The sequence below is a fragment of the Phoenix dactylifera genome, chromosome 3 (assembly GCF_051530095.1).
Source record: "Phoenix dactylifera cultivar Ajwa chromosome 3, Ajwa_hap1_PhDact_Kaust_v1.1, whole genome shotgun sequence".
Taxonomy (NCBI): domain Eukaryota; kingdom Viridiplantae; phylum Streptophyta; class Magnoliopsida; order Arecales; family Arecaceae; genus Phoenix; species Phoenix dactylifera.
Window position 1 is genome coordinate 7,096,935 of NC_143192.1, and position 17,861 is coordinate 7,114,795.

At 52.8% G+C, this 17,861-nt stretch overlaps 1 long non-coding RNA gene across 2 annotated transcripts; it reads right to left on the reverse strand.

The window, feature by feature from the left end:
• Positions 1–1,236: 1,236 nt before the first annotated feature.
• On the reverse strand, positions 1,237–3,616 carry LOC120104761 (uncharacterized). Of its 2 annotated transcripts, none has more exons than XR_015976083.1 (3): positions 3,476–3,616; positions 3,227–3,291; positions 1,237–1,421 (listed from the first exon to the last, which is right to left on the reverse strand). It is a non-coding gene; the product is annotated as an uncharacterized LOC120104761 (long non-coding RNA). The 2 variants fall into 2 exon arrangements; XR_015976084.1 differs by lacking the exon at positions 1,237–1,421 and adding an exon at positions 2,201–2,337.
• Between the last annotated feature and the right edge of the window lie 14,245 nt (positions 3,617–17,861).

Sequence of the window (17,861 nt, forward strand, 5' to 3'; positions counted from 1 at the left end):
ATCATATTGGAAATTAGCTAGTAAGAGTTGTAAGGATTAGTTTTGATAGGTTAGAGCAGGTTATTAGGGATTGAATCTTACAAAATAAATTAAGGTCAAATAAAAGATTTGAAATAACCCTTGGGTGGGTCTCTCAATCATGGCTGTTGTGCGTTATACGGGCGGCTGTGATTGAGGCTTAACGTCTTCCAGATCAACCGCAGAGTGGAAAGGATCCTAACTCTCAATGCTTACCACCACTGACAAGAATCAACTGCATGCGGGCTAAGAACGAACTCAATTTATTGATTGAAGAAAGTATCATTGGAGAAGTTTAACGCTGCAGTTTACACCAAGATCTTATTCATCATCTACATCTTGGTTTAATGACTTATTCTCATTGACGCTCTTCAATCCTCTATCCTTCTTAGATTTGCCATTGTGTCCGTAGATTTCCACATGCAGTGGGAAGGGCTCCTTTCTGAAAAGCCTAGTTTTCTGTAAGCATTCCATGCTAAATCTTTTACCTTCTTTCCAGAGTTTTTGGTACAAAATTTCCACTCGTTTCTCATGATCAGGAGAAGCAGACGTAGAGGGAAGATATTCTAGCTCTCAAGTTTTTGAATCAACTGAAAAACAAATTATGTCATCTATTCCTTTGAGATCCAGAAATACTTGTAGGGCTCGTTTGGTTGGCAGGAAGCATTTTCTCTTCTAGGAATATAATTCCTGAAAAATAGATTTCTAGGAAGAGAATGCCTAGGAAAGTACTTTTGGCATGTTTGGTTGACCATGGAAAAGTGACAGATTTCCAAAGTGCTTATGTTTGATTGACTGTCCACTTTCATGAGAAAGTTATGTATAATTCCTATTATACCTTTAATAAAAATTAGGTCTTTAATGCCTCTTTAATACTTCTTTAATGCTGAAGGTTCTTTTTGGGAAAAAATAAAAATGGAGTGATTCCCACCTCATGGGAAAGTAGCTTTTCCATGTTTCTCATGGAAAAGACTTTTCCATGAAATGTGGGAATCATATTTCCATGGGAATACAACTTTTCTATCTCTCTCCTTTGAAAACTCCAACCAAATAAGAGGCATCTCATTACTTTTCCGTTAACTACACTCCCCTCCCCCCCCCCCCCCCCCTTCTTTTTCTGTGAACCAAACGAGCCCGTAATAGTTGGAGAGGAAAGGCTCGGGAACCCCAAGAATGGAATTCTACAATCACGTCTGAGGGAATTTGGGGCATGAAAGGTCGTTGACAATACATAATCTAAAATTTTGGGATAGACATGAAAGATGTTGACCAAGCTGCAAGTGCAAGGGCAGCAACCAAGTAGGTCCTTAGAAAGATGGCAGAACACTCTTCTTGGCCTTCGTCAAACAACTGAGCCATTGTACCTGCATTCCGATCTGTCTTTAATCATCAGCATCCCATACCTGCATTGTAGATTAGTGAAATGGTTGTCTGCGTGCATGCCTATAAATCAAACCGAACCATAACTTTTTTTTGGTGTTCCATACATTTATACTCTTTGAAGCAGGTTGGAACACATTCTAAGCCGTTAGACAGTTAATAGAGTCATTGTGAGATGAAAACAGTTGTTTAGACTCGCAGAAAAACTAGCCATTACAGTTATCAGGCACAGAGGGGTCGACTCACCATTTTCGAGGGTCGACTCGAGATTTTGAAGAGTAGACTTGTGATCTTTAGGAGTTAGCCCGAGCTTGCTTCTGTTTCTGTTGCACTCTATCTTTCATCTATAGAGCTTGTGGAGTTGCTTTCTTAGTTCAGAGGTCGACTCAAGGTTTCAAAGAGTCGACTCGTTGATTTCAGGGGTCGATTCTTTGACGAACTATTTTTTGCTACTTTCTGTCCTTCCATTGTGGCCGTTCTGAGGTCGACTCGACTATTTCTAGGGTCGATTCTAGTTTTACTAGAGTCAGCTCGTGAATTCCACGGGTTGATTCGCCAATCAGTGATTTCATCAGCTATCTATCTTTTTTTTTTATAGTCATTCTGAGGTCAACTAGCTTTTATCTGTGGTCGGCTCATGCTATACTGGAGTCGGTTCGAGTACTTCATAGGTCGACTCGTCAATGAGATGAATTTCTTGGTTTTTTGCCTGTTCTGTGAGATTGTTCTAGAGTCGACTTGTAATCTGTTAGAGTCGGCTTATCAAGGTGCATGAGTCAGCGACAATGTTTCGGGGTCGACTTTTGAGGTAGCTCAGGATGAAATCTTTTGTGCTTGTATCCAAGGAATGTATTCATGGCCTTTTGGAGTTTGCTTTTGATGTAGAGCTTCAGATGGATAATCATTTTGAGAGTAGTTGAAGAGTTTCATCTTTGCTTCCTGAAATTTATCATTTAAAGTCAAAGCAAATAGATTAGTCAACTTTTGACTTAGCTATTTTGCATTATCAAAATCCACCTTTAAGGTTCAACAATCCTTTTCTTTTTTGTGATGACAAAAATCCTTGAGTTCTAAAATGTTATAAACAGTGATACGATTGCTTCAGTTTATCTCCACCCTCGAGAAAGTATAGTGGAGGAACAAAAGACCCTGTTGAAGCACCAAGCTAGCTGGGTCATTTAAATTATGCATTTGAGTCATATGAAAATCTAAGTTCTCTCTGCCAGGATGCTATTCAACTAGCCTATACAAAATTTGCTGTAACCTGCCTATTTGAAGCTTGAGCTATTGGCCTCCAATTGCTGGCCAACTGAGAACTTAGCAGCTAGTAACATAATCATGTTTATAAATGCCAACCTCATATTAAATGTTAATGATCCTTTTCATTAAAATCAGATATAAGTTAATGACCTTAAATTTTGCACACATATAAATAACTTGATAATATCGGTAAATGGCTGATATTTATTATATTGATGAAAATGCACCAACTAGTGGATTAAGCAATTCATTTTTTTATTATGTGAGTGCTCTGTAATTTTCATCAATATAGTCATGAAAAAAAGAATAGTCATCTGTTGCGCTACGGTATGTGATTAAATCATAAAACAGTTACTGGTTGCAAGATTTTAGACTTAATTCTTCAGGCTTAAACAGTCCTCGGTAACTTAAATTTTTTCATTAAAAAAAGAAAATTAACGGTCAAAATTGTTACAACCTAGTTACCCAAATAGCCGAGAATCAGAGAGAAAGAGTAGTAGGAACAGTGCAATTCATAATGCCTTGTTGCTCAGAAAAAGAAGGAAAATTGAAGTATGCAAGCACTCACCAGAGCTTAATCCTATGGGATATGTCTTACCAAGACTGCTTCTTAATCACAATACCATTTTTTCACTGCAAGAAACCATTAGCCAGTCATATAGAGAAAAATGTAGAAGGTCAGTAATCATATAATTGGCTAGACTGATAAAATTAAACAAAAATAAAACAAAATAAAAACAGGGATATATGATGATTTTAGAGGAAAAAGAACCACTTTTATCATCATAAAAAGAGGATTGATTGAGAAGACCGGCACCTGTAGATATGTGCAACAACCAAGCTTATCTTTCAACTCCAAATGGTTCTACAAAAACAGTAATTGTTATTTCATCATATTTATGGGCGGGTCATTGATGTGGTTTGTCAATTTTAAAAAAACCTAAAACATGAAAAATTCCATTTTATAGCGCATGGTCATCTCCCTCTAGAATTCTTCAACACTTTGTGACTTCTTTAGATAACGATTTACTAGAGCGGTCATATTTTGAGGATTCATTGGACAAACACAATGGTGTAAAAAAAAAATTTAATGCTGAAGCATCTAAATAGAAACTCCAGATTTTTGTTCTCAAGAAGAAGAAGAAGAAGAAGAAGAAAAAGAAAAAGAAAGACTCCAGGATGTTGCATGATGTATAGTTTCCGGCCAGTGAAAGCAATAGGAAATAGAAATCTTGTTAGGCTCAGGGAAACGGCTCTCGGATGACATTCATGTTTGAGAGAGAGAGAGAGAGAGAGAGAGAGAGAGAGGCTGAGCTGGAAGATGGTCATGAGTAGGTATAGAGGAGTGAAGAAGAGGTCGCTTCTAAAATTATAGAGATAAAGAGAAAAAATTATTAGTTGGACCAAAGCCATCATTGGGCTAGTGGACTAATCTAACCGCGAAGCAACGTGCACCAAAAAAAAAAAAAAAAAAAAAAAAGAGTGTAAAACACATGCATTTGTGTATAATATTGCTTCGCAGTTAGATTGATCCTTCGGTAGTGGATCTGATTGGGATGTTATTTCGTAGTTGAGCGTGTCCACTAGCTTAGCTGGTCTAACTAAAAATTTGGAGAAAAATTCAAAAAAATGATATATAAATAGAAAAAAAAAAATCTACAGTGTAAGATTGTTGGAAAGCAAATGGCTTTTCCCAGACAAAACAAACGTCACCTTCTGGAGGCGTTTGCTAGAGAAGTTTTCGCATCTAGATAAAGACCAGAGCGGAGCTGGCTACGCAAAAGTTGGTGGAAAAGGAGCAAGAGTTAACGCAGCCAGACGCAGCCAAGGCTGAAAAGCACCGGTGCTGCAGCTGGGACCCTCTTGCTTTGCGTTCTTGCAGTAAAATAAAGAGAGAAAGGAAGCCACGACTCTCTCTGAAACACAAAAGGAGGGGTGGGGGTGCGTGGGGAAGTTTAAAGAGGGCAAGGGAGACAGAGAAGTTGGTTTGTACAATAATGAGCTAAATGATATGATAGCTGTTGGGGGAATAAGGTTTTTCCCCCAAATGACACGAATGCTCCTAAGAAGCCGCACAATCGTCGACCCTGGAAGGCCGAAGTCGGCATCCGAACTCGGAACCTCCGACCTAAGAGAAACCCCAATGTCCGAGGCCTACTTTTGTCAGCCACCTACTACGGCCGTACGTCTCCGAGGTCCGGCCAGAGACCGTACTATGACGCCCCTCCGGCATTTATTGCGCATGACCGCTGTGATCCTCCGGCACACTCCACAATAAATGCGGATCTCCGGCTTACTCCACAATAAATGTGGATCTCCGGCTTACTCCACAATAAATGCGGATCTCCGGCTTACTCCACAATAAATGTGGATCTCCGGCTCACTCAACAATTAATGCACGTGACTCCTGTCATCTACGGACTCCCAGCTCTCCACGGCAAATAAGCCCAGCAGAGTCTAGTCGACTGTGATAAGTCTCTGATCTCGGCCATACCTCCGACACTGATGCAATAAATTCGCCTGGTAGCGTGCTAGTTCGGGTTGTACGACGCCCTCATCGCCGACATCAGTGCAATGATTCGCCTGACCAAGCGCCGACCTGAACGACATGCCGAGCCGTACTACGGCTTCGCCCCGTTACATCGCAGGTAAACCGACCCCCGGTCTATAAAAGGGGGTTGGAAAATCGGTACTCGGGACAAGCACTGTTGACCTCTACTCTACACGATTTGCCCCCTCCCTGACTTGAGCGTCGGAGGGCCGGCGCCGGAAGACCCGGCCACCGGTCCGTGTGCAGGCACCCAGACGGAGGACGCCGCCCACTGTCGGATCGTCGCCCAGCCGCTCCTTCTCTCCGATCGCCCCAGACGGAGGACGCCGCCCGTCGACGGACCACCGCCTCGCCGTGAGTAACCACCTTCCGCTCCCTCTCCTCGACCGAAGATTGCCCCCGGGTCCAATTTCTAGCAACAGTTGGCGCTAGAGGAAGGGCCCGAGTAGCAGTCATGGAGTTGAGAAGTAAGGGAGCCTCTAACGTCTCCCGGCGTCCCCCGCAAAGTCCTGGACACTCCGTCCAGAATTCCCCAACTCCAGCTGACCCAGGTCCTCAGGTCCAGCCGGAACAGTTCAATGCCCTGGTACAGCAAGTCCAGGCCCTGGCCGCCGTCGTTCAGGGCCTACGGCGCGTGGAAGCTTCACCGGCGCTTCCCCCGCAGGCCCAGGCCCCGCCGGAGTGTCTCCCCAACGGCCCGGTTCTCCCCAGTCAAAATCTGCATGGCTCCTCCAGAGCCAACAACGGAGAACGGGCTGCTCCCCGTAGGGAGTTACCGGGAGAAGGTTTCGATCGGAGACCCCAACTTTCCGAGGCGGAGTCAACCCCGGACCGCCAAGGGCCGGCGCAAACCACAACGACAATCCCACGGGTGGGGGAGCTCGACCGAAAGGTTGAGCATCTGGAGCGCCAGATTGCGGCACTCCACGGCAAGAAGGCAAGACAGGAAGGGGACTTTGAGTTCACTGCCAAGTCCCCCTTCTCCCGCCAGATCGAGGACGAGCCGGTTCCCGCGAGATTCAAAATGCCTCAGGTGGAGCCCTACAGCGGAATCACCGACCCCCTCGACCACTTGGAGAGTTATCGGGCCCTCATGGCCCTACAAGGGTCCTCGGAGGCCATACTCTGCAAAGCCTTTCCAGCGACCCTCCGAGGGACCGCTCGGCTTTGGTTTTCTGGACTGAAGCCGAACACGGTGTCCTCCTTTGAGCAGCTCGGCAGGCAGTTCGCCACCAACTTTGCTGCCAGCCGGCGCCAGCGACGGACATCAGACTCCCTCCTGGATATCAAGCAGAAGGAGGGGGAGTCCCTCAAAGAGTACCTGGACCGCTTTACCGCCGCCACATGGGAGGTCCGCGAGCTAGACCAGTCGATAGCCATGTCGGCTCTGAAAACTGGGGTTCGCTCCTACCGATTTCTCTTCTCCATCGAGAAGAGCTTCCCGGCCGACTTCACCGAAATGCTGGCCCGAGCCCGGAAGTATGCCAAGGCCGAGGAGGCAGTCGCCTCCAGGCGGGGAGCAATCGAGCCCGCCTCTAAGAAGCAGAAGAAGCGCCGCGAGGAGCGCGGCCGACAAAGGAGCCGGTCTCCCCGCAGAGAGAAAAATCTCCCCAGACTGAGGAGTCCGCCCCGTCAGCAGGGGCGACCTCAGCAGAGGACACCTCCTCGTCCGAGGTCTCCACCACGGCCCCGGATGTACCAGGCGAGGTACGAGAACTATACACCCGTCAATGCTCCCCGGGCCGAGATCCTGATGGAAATTGAGGGTCGGGACTTCTTCCGACCCCCGCCTCCTATGCGAGACACGGGATTTTCCCGAAATACCAGGAAGTATTGCCGCTTCCACCGAGACCGTGGGCACGACACGGAGGACTGCTTCCAACTCCGGGACGAGATAGAAGCGCTCATCCGACGGGGAGTACTCAACCGGTTCGTGAGGAATCGACCTGAGGAAAGAAGGCCGGCGGAGAATGTCGCACCAACCGAAAATCCAGGCGACAACAGGCCCATCGCCGGCACCATCAACATGATTGGGCGGGCCTCGGCAGGAACGGCCGCCCAGGGAACACCCCCGAAGCGCCCACGTACTGATGAAGTCATCTCGTTCTCGGACGAGGACTTAGAAGGGGTCGAGACCCCTCACGATGACGCTGTGGTCATCTCAATGATTGTAAATAGGTTTGATGTAAAGCGTGTCCTAGTTGACAATGGAAGTTCAGCCAACATTTTGTACTACCATGCCTACCAAAAAATGGGGTTGACAGAAGGACATCTCCGGAGAATCAATGCCCCGCTAGTCGGGTTTACCGGAGATGCGGTCTCGGTTGAAGGTGAGGCTAGCTTCCTTGTCACAGTTGGCCTCGCCCCCCGGGAGAGCACTGTGAGGATGGACTTCTTGGTGGTCCGTCTGCCCTCGGTCTACAACGCCATCCTTGGGCGCCCAGGGTTAAACACCCTTCGAGCCGTGGTTTCAACTCGCCATTTACTCATGCGGTTCCCCACCGGCCAAGGAGTAGGCGAGGTCCGCGGAGACCAACTGGTCGCCAAGCAATGCTACATGGCGGCCCACACAGTGAAACAACCAGCTGAGGCGCCAGACCGCCCGACGCGCCCTTCACTCCCCATAGAAACCCTCGATGCGAGGGACACCCCCTGGAAGAAGCAAGTAGAGCCCGGTGAGCTCCTTATTCAAATCCCACTACGAGAAAATTTTCCCGAGCTAACCGTGCAGGTCGGCTCCGGCCTCGGCGCCCATGAGAGGGATCGCCTCGTCAGCTTCCTGCGGGATAATGCCGACGTCTTCGCCTGGTCGCCCGCGGACGTGCCAGGAATTGACCCTGAGGTCATGGTCCACCGACTTCAGGTGAAACCAACCAGCAGGCCTGTAAAGCAGAAGAAAAGAGGCTCCGCCCCCGAGCGACAACGAGCTGCGGCCGAGGAGGTGGACAAACTCCTCGGAGCCGGCTTCATCCGGGAGGTCTCCTACCCGGACTGGCTCGCCAACATAGTCCTCGTAAAGAAGGCCAACGAAAAATGGCGTATGTGTGTGGACTACACCGACCTGAACAAGGCCTGCCCAAAAGACAGTTTCCCCCTCCCGAGCATCGACCAGCTCGTCGACTCCACCTCGGGACACCAACTGCTAACTTTTATGGACGCCTTTTCAGGATACAATCAAATCCGAATGGCGCCAGAAGACGAGGAGAAGACGGCCTTCATCACCGACAAGGGCACCTACTGCTATAAGGTGATGCCCTTTGGCCTGAAAAACGCTGGGGCCACCTATCAGAGGCTGGTCAGCCAGATTTTTAAAGACCAGGTCGGCCGGAACATGGAAGTCTACGTGGACGACATGTTGGTGAAGAGCCGAGCGGCGGAACACCACATAGTCGATCTCGACGAGACGTTCGCCAAGCTCAGAAAATATCAAATGAAACTCAATCCGGCGAAGTGCGCGTTTGGGGTCACCTCGGGCAAGTTCCTGGGTTTTATAGTGACCCAGCGCGGAATTGAGGCCAACCCGGAGAAAATCCGGGCACTGCAAGAGATGTCGCCTCCAAAGACAGTTAAGGAGGTGCAGCGGCTCGCGGGGCGGGTAGCCGCCCTGAGAAGGTTCGTCTCTCGGTCGGCCGAGCGTTGCCTCTCCTTCTTCAAGAGCCTCAAACGGCCGAAAGACTTCCGGTGGACAGAAGAATGCCAGCAGGCCTTTGAAGAGCTTCGGAGCCTTCTGGCTTCTCCCCCGCTGCTCACCAAGCCCCGGAAAGGCGAGGTCCTTTACTTATATCTGGCCGTCTCCCCAGCCGCAGTGAGCTCAGTTCTCGTCCGGGAAGAGGACAAGCTCCAAAAGCCGGTCTATTACACCAGCCGGGTTCTCAGGGATGCCGAGACCCGATATTCTAAACTTGAGAAGACCATCTTCGCTCTCATCATCTCGGCTCGGAGACTCAGGCCTTACTTCCAAGCCCACACGATAGCTATATTGACCGACCAGCCCATGAAGCAAATATTGCAGAGGTCGGATCGTGCGGGGAGGGTCGCCAAATGGGCGGTCGAGCTCGGGGAATTCGACCTCGAATATCGGCCCAGGCCGGCTATCAAAGCTCAGATACTCGCCGACTTCATCGTGGAGTGCACCCTTCCGGACGACCCCGAGCTGCCATCTGGACCCGCGGAGGAGGCCCCGAGGCAGCCATGGGTCCTGCACTCGGACGGGTCTTCGACCTCGGGGGGTAGCGGGGCCGGACTTATCCTCACTAGTCCAGACGGAGTGGTGGCTGAGCAAGCCCTGCGCCTCGAGTTTCCGGCCTCGAACAATGAGGCCGAGTATGAGGCCCTCATCGCCGGGCTCAAACTGGCGAAAGAACTAAACGTGGGAGACCTGACGGCATTCAGCGACTCCCAGCTGGTGGTGAACCAGGTCCAAGGAGATTTTGAAGCTAAAGAGCCATCCATGCAAAAGTATCTCCAAAAGGTGCGGGAACTCATATCTGCCCTGAATTCTTTCAACATCCAGTACATTCTCAGAACGGAAAACCTCAGGGCAGACCAGCTATCCAAGCTGGCAACCTCCCGCATGAGCGAGCTTCCTAAGGGAACCGCGCTCGAGTATCTTCAGACCCCCAGCACGGAGGAACCCGAGCCTACCATGTGCATCGGCTCCGAGCCAAGCTGGATCGACGGGCTCGTCTGCTACTTTCAGGACGGAACCTTACCTCATGACGAGATGGAGGCTCGCCGAATCAAGCGCCAGGCCCCCCGGTATGTCCTATACGAGAACAGGCTCTATCGACGATCATTTACTTCCCCCCTTCTCAGATGCCTCCGCCCCTCCGAGGCGGACTATGCTCTCCGAGAGGTCCATGAAGGGATCTGCGGAAATCACCTGGGGGGCCGGGCCTTGGCCCATAAGATCCTGCGACAGGGATATTACTGGCCCACACTCTGAAAAGACGCAACAGATTTCGTCCGCAAGTGCGATCGGTGCCAGCGAAACGCCAATATCCAGCGCCGACCTTCAGCTCTGCTGACCTCCATCATCGCCCCCTGGCCGTTTGCCCAATGGGGAATCGACATCCTGGGGCCCTTTCCCCTCGCCACCGGACAGAGAAAGTTCCTGGTCGTCTCCATCGACTATTTCACCAAATGGGTCGAGGCCGAACCTGTCGCCCGGATCACCGAGTAAAAGATGCGGGATTTCGTGTGGAAGTCTATAATCTGCCGATTCGGACTACCCCACAAACGGGGAAACCGAGGTAACTAACCGAACTATTTTGCAGGGACTTAAAGCTAGGCTTGATCGGTCCAAAGGACAGTGGGTCGAGGACTTGTACAATGTCCTTTGGGCGTACCGGACTACGTTCCGACTACCCACGGGAGAGACCCCCTTCAACCTAGCATACGGCACTGAGGCCGTCATCCCGTTGGAGATCGGCCTGCCTTCTCCCAGAGTGGAGCATTACGACCCCGACACCAACTCTTCCCAGCTAAGGAGCAACTTGGACCTTGTCGAAGAAACGAGAGAGGTCGCCCGGGTTCGCATGGCGAGATACCAACAGCGAACGGCCCAATACTACAACTCCAGAGTCAAGCCCAAGCTCTTCAAAGTAGGGGACCTCGTCCTCAGGAGAGCCGAGGCTTCTCAACCGACCGAGCAAGGAAAGCTCGCCCCAAATTGGGAAGGGCCGTATCAAATCGCCCGGGTACAACGACCAGGGGCGTACAAATTGAAGTCCCTGGAGGGGACTCTGATCCCACGAAGCTGGAACTCCGAGAATCTACGGATGTATTACCAATGAAACCCTAAGGGGTTCAAAACAATCAGGACAATGGACTCAGCTCCTTTTTCTGCAAATACTTCTCTCACCTTGATAACTGTAATCCTCTTTTAATATTGGGTCGTCTTTGATCCTCAGATTCTCCGGCCAAAATCGGGATGCCTCGAGGCTCGACCGTAGAGTCCCAAACTCCCTCGACCTCGGAAAGAATCGCAAGACGATGAAACGTGGAATGGAGCAGGATTCCTCGACACTTCGGGAAGACGGGGTAGTACCTTCGCGGCCCCCCGTGGCGCTCTTCACCAACAACGGGGTAGTACCTTCGCGGCCCCCCGTGGCGCTCATCACCAACAACGGGGTAGTACCTTCGCGGCCCTCCGTAGCGCCTCCTCGACAGTGCCTTCGCAGGTCGACAGTGCGTACCCAGACCCCTCGACCTGACGAACGATTCCTCGACCAAGGTCGGGATGCCCCGAGGGTCGACCGTAGAAAACCAGACTCCCTCGACCTCGGGAAGGCGCCGTGAGGGGTGGAAAGGGTGGCTCCACCTGGGGCGCCACGAAGTGGACCCCCAGGAGCGGTCGACGATCCCCGATCCCCGAAGCGAGCGATCCCTTGACTAAGGTCGAGATGCCCCGAGTGTCGACAGTGCGTACCCAGACCCCTCGACACTTCGAGAAGACGGGGTAGTACCTTCGCGGCCCTCCGTGGCGCTCATCACCAACAACGGGGTAGTACCTTCGCGGCCCCCCGTAGCGCCTCCTCGACTAAGGTCGGGATGCCCCGAGGGTCGACCGTAGAGAACCAGACTCCCTCGACCTCGGGAAGCGTCGCAGGTCGACAGTGCGTACCCAGACCCCTCGACCTGACGAACGATTCCTCGACCAAGGTCGGGATGCCCCGAGGGTCGACCGTAGAGAACCAGACTCCCTCGACCTCGGGAAGGCGCCGTGAGGGGTGGAAAGGGTGGCTCCACCTGGGGCGCCACGAAGTGGACCCCCAGGAGCGGTCGACGATCCCCGATCCCCGAAGCGAGCGATCCCTCGACTAAGGTCGAGATGCCCCGAGTGTCGACAGTGCGTACCCAGACCCCTCGACACTTCGGGAAGACGGGTAGTACCTTCGCGGCCCCCCGTAGCGCCCCCTCGACTAAGGTCGGGATGCCCTGAGGGTCGACCGTAGAGAATCAGACTCCCTCGACTTCGGGAGGTACCACAGGTCAGCAAAGCGTCCGCAGACCCGCCGACCCGACACAAGACCCCTCGACCAAAGTTGAGGTGCCCCGAGGTCCGACCACAGGGTCTCAAACTCCCTCGACCTCGCAAAGAGCTACAAATCAATAAAGTCTCCCCAAGCCCTCTCAACCTCGGCGGGTGCTGTCGGGTCCGTGAGAAGCCCGAGCCCCCTTAAAGTTAAAAATGACTCCGCAGGTCGACGAGGAAGGGAAGCAGCCTACTCCACCATGCGAAGCATAACTCTAAGAATGAAAGAGGTACATTCAACTGGACGCCCTCCTTGTCAAATTTTATTTACATATTGCTGAGCGGAATCTTAATGTTGGCGCCTTATCTCGCCCCAAAGTCGGGCCTCTCTAACGGGTCGGCTTAGGATCGACCTCCTAATTACATTATGCATGCACCGTTCGTCAAGTCTCCGAAACTGGTACAGAGGATTTCATAAATTAGTGCCCAACTCGGCTCTTCGACGTAAACTCCTACGTCCGGCTGAAAAAGTGGTCCCGGCCACGAATGTGCCAGCCAAACACGGGTACCAAGGCAATCTCTGGAAACCCCAGCCTTGCTCACCGAAGTCTCGGCAGAGTCCGAGAACAATAACTACGAAAACCTTCGGTAATAACCTGTCTATTGGCCCGCGCTCCCTCTGAGGGGTTTGGAGTTAAGTTCGGAGACCCGACTAAACTCCCCGATTAGCGGCACGCACAGACCTAGTCCGATCTTAGTTAAAGGGCTAAGGCCCGACCTCGACGCCTTGGGACTTCCCTAAAGGCTAAACGCAATGACCTCCACGACTCCCAAATCCGAGCTATAGGACTTAGAGAAATTTTCTAAAAAACTCAAGACTCGGAGCTCCTCTTCGTCGGGATGACTGGAACCCGAGAAGGCTAAGGCGTAGCCCGGGAAGAAGGGCAACTTCGTTAAGCAGCCCGGAAATTAAAATGCAAAGCTAGGCCATCGAGGCGGTTCGCTAAGGCCCTGGCCTCGGTCACGACAACAGAGGGAAAGATGAACACGGAATGGCAAAAATACTTTTTCATTAACAAAGGGCCGGAAGGCCAATTACAAAATTGGAAGTCGGCCGCTCAAGGGCCGACCCCGGATACAATGAAAAAGAAAAGAAAAATATGCTAAGTCCTAAGCGGCGGGGGCCACATCCGGGGGGTCGTCCGGCACATTGATGACCTCAAGACCTTCCTCCGGAACAGGCTCGGGGTCGGGAGCAGGAGCTTCGGGCACCACCTCCGGGACAACGTCCGTCTCGGCCGCCAGAGCTACCTCCATGACACCGTCCGCCTCGGCTACCCCCGTCGAAGGCTCGGCGGGGTCTTGCTCATATATTCCCGCCTCGGATGTCAGGATGGTGGGAAGGGCTCACACGTCGGACCCCCAGCCCCGGTCCTCCCTCGGACGGACCGTCGAGAAGTCGTACTGAGGGCAGTACAGGCGCACCTGCTCTCGGAAGTTCTCGAAGCCTCGGAGGAAACCGTCGACCGTCTCCTCCTCCAACATGTCGCGGAACTCTTGCGACTCTTTGAAGAGCTCCACGGCGTGCTCGGCTCGTTCGAGAGCCCTCCTCTCCCGGGCCTCAAGTTGCTCGAGTCGGAGGCGAAGGGCCCTCTCCTCATACTCGAGGGCCGCGACCCTGGCCTGGACCTCCCCCAAGCGCGCCTCCGTGCCGCGCATGGTTGCCTTGGTCATGGCGTGAGCCGCCTTCTCCTCCTCAAGCGCCCCCACCACGGCAAGGCGCTCGGCCTCGGTGGCCGCCCACCGAGCCTCGGCCGCGGCCGACACCGCTTCTAGCTCGGCGATTCTTTTCTTGGCCGGCTCCAGCTGCTGGCCGAGCTGCCGAACTTCTTCCCGATACCCGTGGGCGAGGAACGCCATGGTGTCGAGCTCGAGAATATGCTGAAAAAAAAAAAAAAAAGAAAGAAGAAGCGAGGGTATTGTGAGTTGAAAGGCACGTATGCACGCTAATAACTCCGGAAAATTAAGAAGGGAACTTACCCGGGCGGTGCTGCAGTAAGCACTGCCGGCGACCTCCTCCAGCGAAATCCCCCGGAACACGGCCCGGTCTGCTGGAAGCACTGCACGCCGCAACATGGAGCGTGCGACCTCGGCGTCCTGAAAGGCCGAGCTCCCCTCAGGAATGGAAGAGTCCGGCTCAACCGACTCTTCTCGGAAAGCTCGGGAAGAGCTCGGCACGATCGAACCCGAGGTCCCGGAGCCGCTCGCCTCGGGGCCTCGGGCAGGCCCGGGTCCTGGCTGCTGCGGCCGGGCCGCGGACGATTCCCCCCGCCGGGCAAGGGGGGCAGGGCAAGGAGGGGCCGATGGGCCCGCACCACTGACCACCCGCTCCCGCCTCGGGACGGCCGCAGGGGCCCCCGCCTCGGGGCCACTCGTCCCGGCCGACGAGGAAGCGCCGTCTGTCCTCGCCCTCCTCCGAGGCTGGGGATTAGCCCCCCCGGCCTCGGCCTCCCGCCTCCTCAGGCGGGAAAAAAGCGACGTGTTACTGGTCGGCATACGGGGAATATCTGAAATCAAAAATTTTGTTAAGTGTCAGGCCAGTGGCAGTAAAAGCGAAAGACAAAGAGTGAAAATAACGTAGCCGCCCTTACCCTCGGGGCGCGCCGAGCTCAGACCCACGCTCGCCAGGGCGTCCTCCCGCAGGAGCTCGGTCAGGTCGTTGTCCCTCCCGAGGGCTCGCACAGAGTCTAGGATCCTCAGCTCCCTCCCCGTGGGCTCGGAGAGTCTGTTGAGGGCCTTCAGCCGTGGGTGTCCCCACCTCGGCTCAAACCCCCAAGGCGCCGCGGACGCCAGGAAGAAAAACTTCAACTTCCACTCATGGATCGAGGAAGGGGCGCCCCGGAAGAGTGACATACCGCCCCGAAAGGCGAAATATAGCCACCCTGCGTCCGCCGGGTTCTTCTTTAACAGAAAACACCGGCGGAAAAGGCCTACTGTGATCGGGATCCCGTGCCCGAGGCACAGGGACAAAAACCCGATTATGGTCCTCCATGAGTTCGGAGCCAACTGCGCCGGGACGAGCTGGTACTCGGCCAGCAAGCTGCTCACGAACCCATGGGTGGGAAAACGCAGGCCCGCCCAGAGTGTCTCGCGGTAAACCGCGATCCGACCTGGGGGCGGCTGCGTCACCCTGTCCCTCGGCCCTGCGGTTTCAAGACGAAACCCGGGCTGGAAGAAGAAACGGGAGCGGATTGTCTCCAGTTCCTCCTCTGACATATTCGACCCAACTTCTTCGGGACCGAGGCCCATTCTCACAGAAGAATGGAGTAAAAATTAAGAGCAGAAAATGGAAGTTGGCGAGGAGAAGAAAAGAGGAAACTCTAGTGAAAACTGGAAGAAAACCTACTGGACATTGCCGGAAATTGCTCCGGGCACCGCCGGCAAAATTCGGTTGAGGGAGAAAACAAGGGGAAAAAGACGACGAAAATGAGGGGAAGCCAAACAAGACCTTTAGGGCAGACTCGTGGGGTTTATATAGACCCCCCTGACGGCCCAGATCGATGGGGTCGGTTCCCATCCCCCGATCGGGCTGCGCCACGTGGCGACCTCTGAGGCCGAGGCACTGCATCCACTCCGGATCAATAAATCGAATACGAAATCAAAGTGTTGTCCCATCGGATCTCGGGACCTCATTATGGGTCCACAGAATCCCACCGCCTCGAAGAATGAGCGGACGGCACCCCCGCTCCCCTCGTTTAATAAAATCTGGGACACGTGGAGCCCCAGTGTGGCCTCCACTCCCCCGAAATTATGACCCGGTAACACGAAATCGGAAGCGTCCGACCCCTGGTCATGCCGCGTGTCCGTTTTGAAACCCGAAATGGCATGCTCATTGATGAGCGGGAACTCTCGATTGTGGGGCCGAGGCGCCGCCTCGTTGAACCCGAGGACCCTCATCCTGGGTCCGCCTCGCAAAGCAACCTCGGTAATCCAAGAGACACCGCCCCCGCTATAGTCGCCTCGAAAGACGTAGGGATATGGACCCCATCATTAATTCGCCGAACAAAGTAACCTCGAAACGCCCAAGGGCGCAGGTCCTACCATGAAAATTCCAAGAAACATGAGGGTGCGGACGAAGTTCGCCCCTCAACTTTAACGATGGACTTTACTTCCTACGTCCGAGCCCACAAGCCGCTCGAACTCGGAAGTCGGGGGGTAGTGTTGGGGGAATAAGGTTTTCCCCCCAAATGACACGAATGCCCCTAAGAAGCCGCACAATCGTCGACCCTGGAAGGCCGAAGTCGGCATCCGAACTCGGAACCTCCGACCTAAGAGAAACCCCAATGTCCGAGGCCTACTTTTGTCAGCCACCTACTACGGCCGTACGTCTCCGAGGTCCGGCCAGAGACCGTACTATGACGCCCCTCCGGCATTTATTGCGCATGACCGCTGTGATCCTCCGGCACACTCCACAATAAATGCGGATCTCCGGCTTACTCCACAATAAATGTGGATCTCCGGCTTACTCCACAATAAATGCGGATCTCCGGCTTACTCCACAATAAATGTGGATCTCCGGCTCACTCAACAATTAATGCACGTGACTCCTGTCATCTACGGACTCCCAGCTCTCCACGGCAAATAAGCCCAGCAGAGTCTAGTCGACTGTGATAAGTCTCTGATCTCGGTCATACCTCCGACACTGATGCAATAAATTCGCCTGGTAGCGTGCTAGTTCGGGTTGTACGACGCCCTCATCGCTGACATCAGTGCAATGATTCGCCTGACCAAGCGCCGACCTGAACGACATGCCGAGCCGTACTACGGCTTCGCCCCGTTACATCGCAGGTAAACCGACCCCCGGTCTATAAAAGGGGGTTGGAAAATCGATACTCGGGACAAGCACTGTTGACCTCTACTCTACACGATTTGCCCCCTCCCTGACTTGAGCGTCGGAGGGCCGGCGCCGGAAGACCCGGCCACCGGTCCGTGTGCAGGCACCCAGACGGAGGACGCCGCCCACTGTCGGATCGTCGCCCAGCCACGGGAACCAGCCGCTCCTTCTCTCCGATCGCCCCAGACGGAGGACGCCGCCCGTCGACGGACCACCGCCTCGCCGTGAGTAACCACCTTCCGCTCCCTCTCCTCGACCGAAGATTGCCCCCGGGTCCAATTTCCAGCAACAATAGCTACTAAAAAAAAAAAACAAAAAGAGCTGATATATTAGAACATGAATACAACATCACAGCTTTGGTAGATGGAGAAAAGAATTATCACGTTCACCTCACCATCAATGATCAATCTATGTATATGCTTGGTATCATCATTCTCCTTCCTTGGCTTAGTAGAATATATTGCAAAGCATACTCTTGTTGCATATCAAATGTAAAAGATACAAGATAGGTGTAACAATAAATGCTTGTTATGTTTTGATGGGCTGCTTCTCCGATTCTTTACCAACATTAACCAAGCTTGGCTGATGGTGATTTGAAGAGTTTATGGGATGAGATGATGAGGGTCTATCAGCCTAACGTCCAGATGACTCCTTTTGAAGCTTTGGATGGAAGAAAATATAGACCTTCAATTTGTTGAGATGATGTGGGTGAGAGAAAATTATTAGACCCAGAGATTGTTCAGCAAACAATGGATAAGATCCAATTCATCCAGATGCAGCTC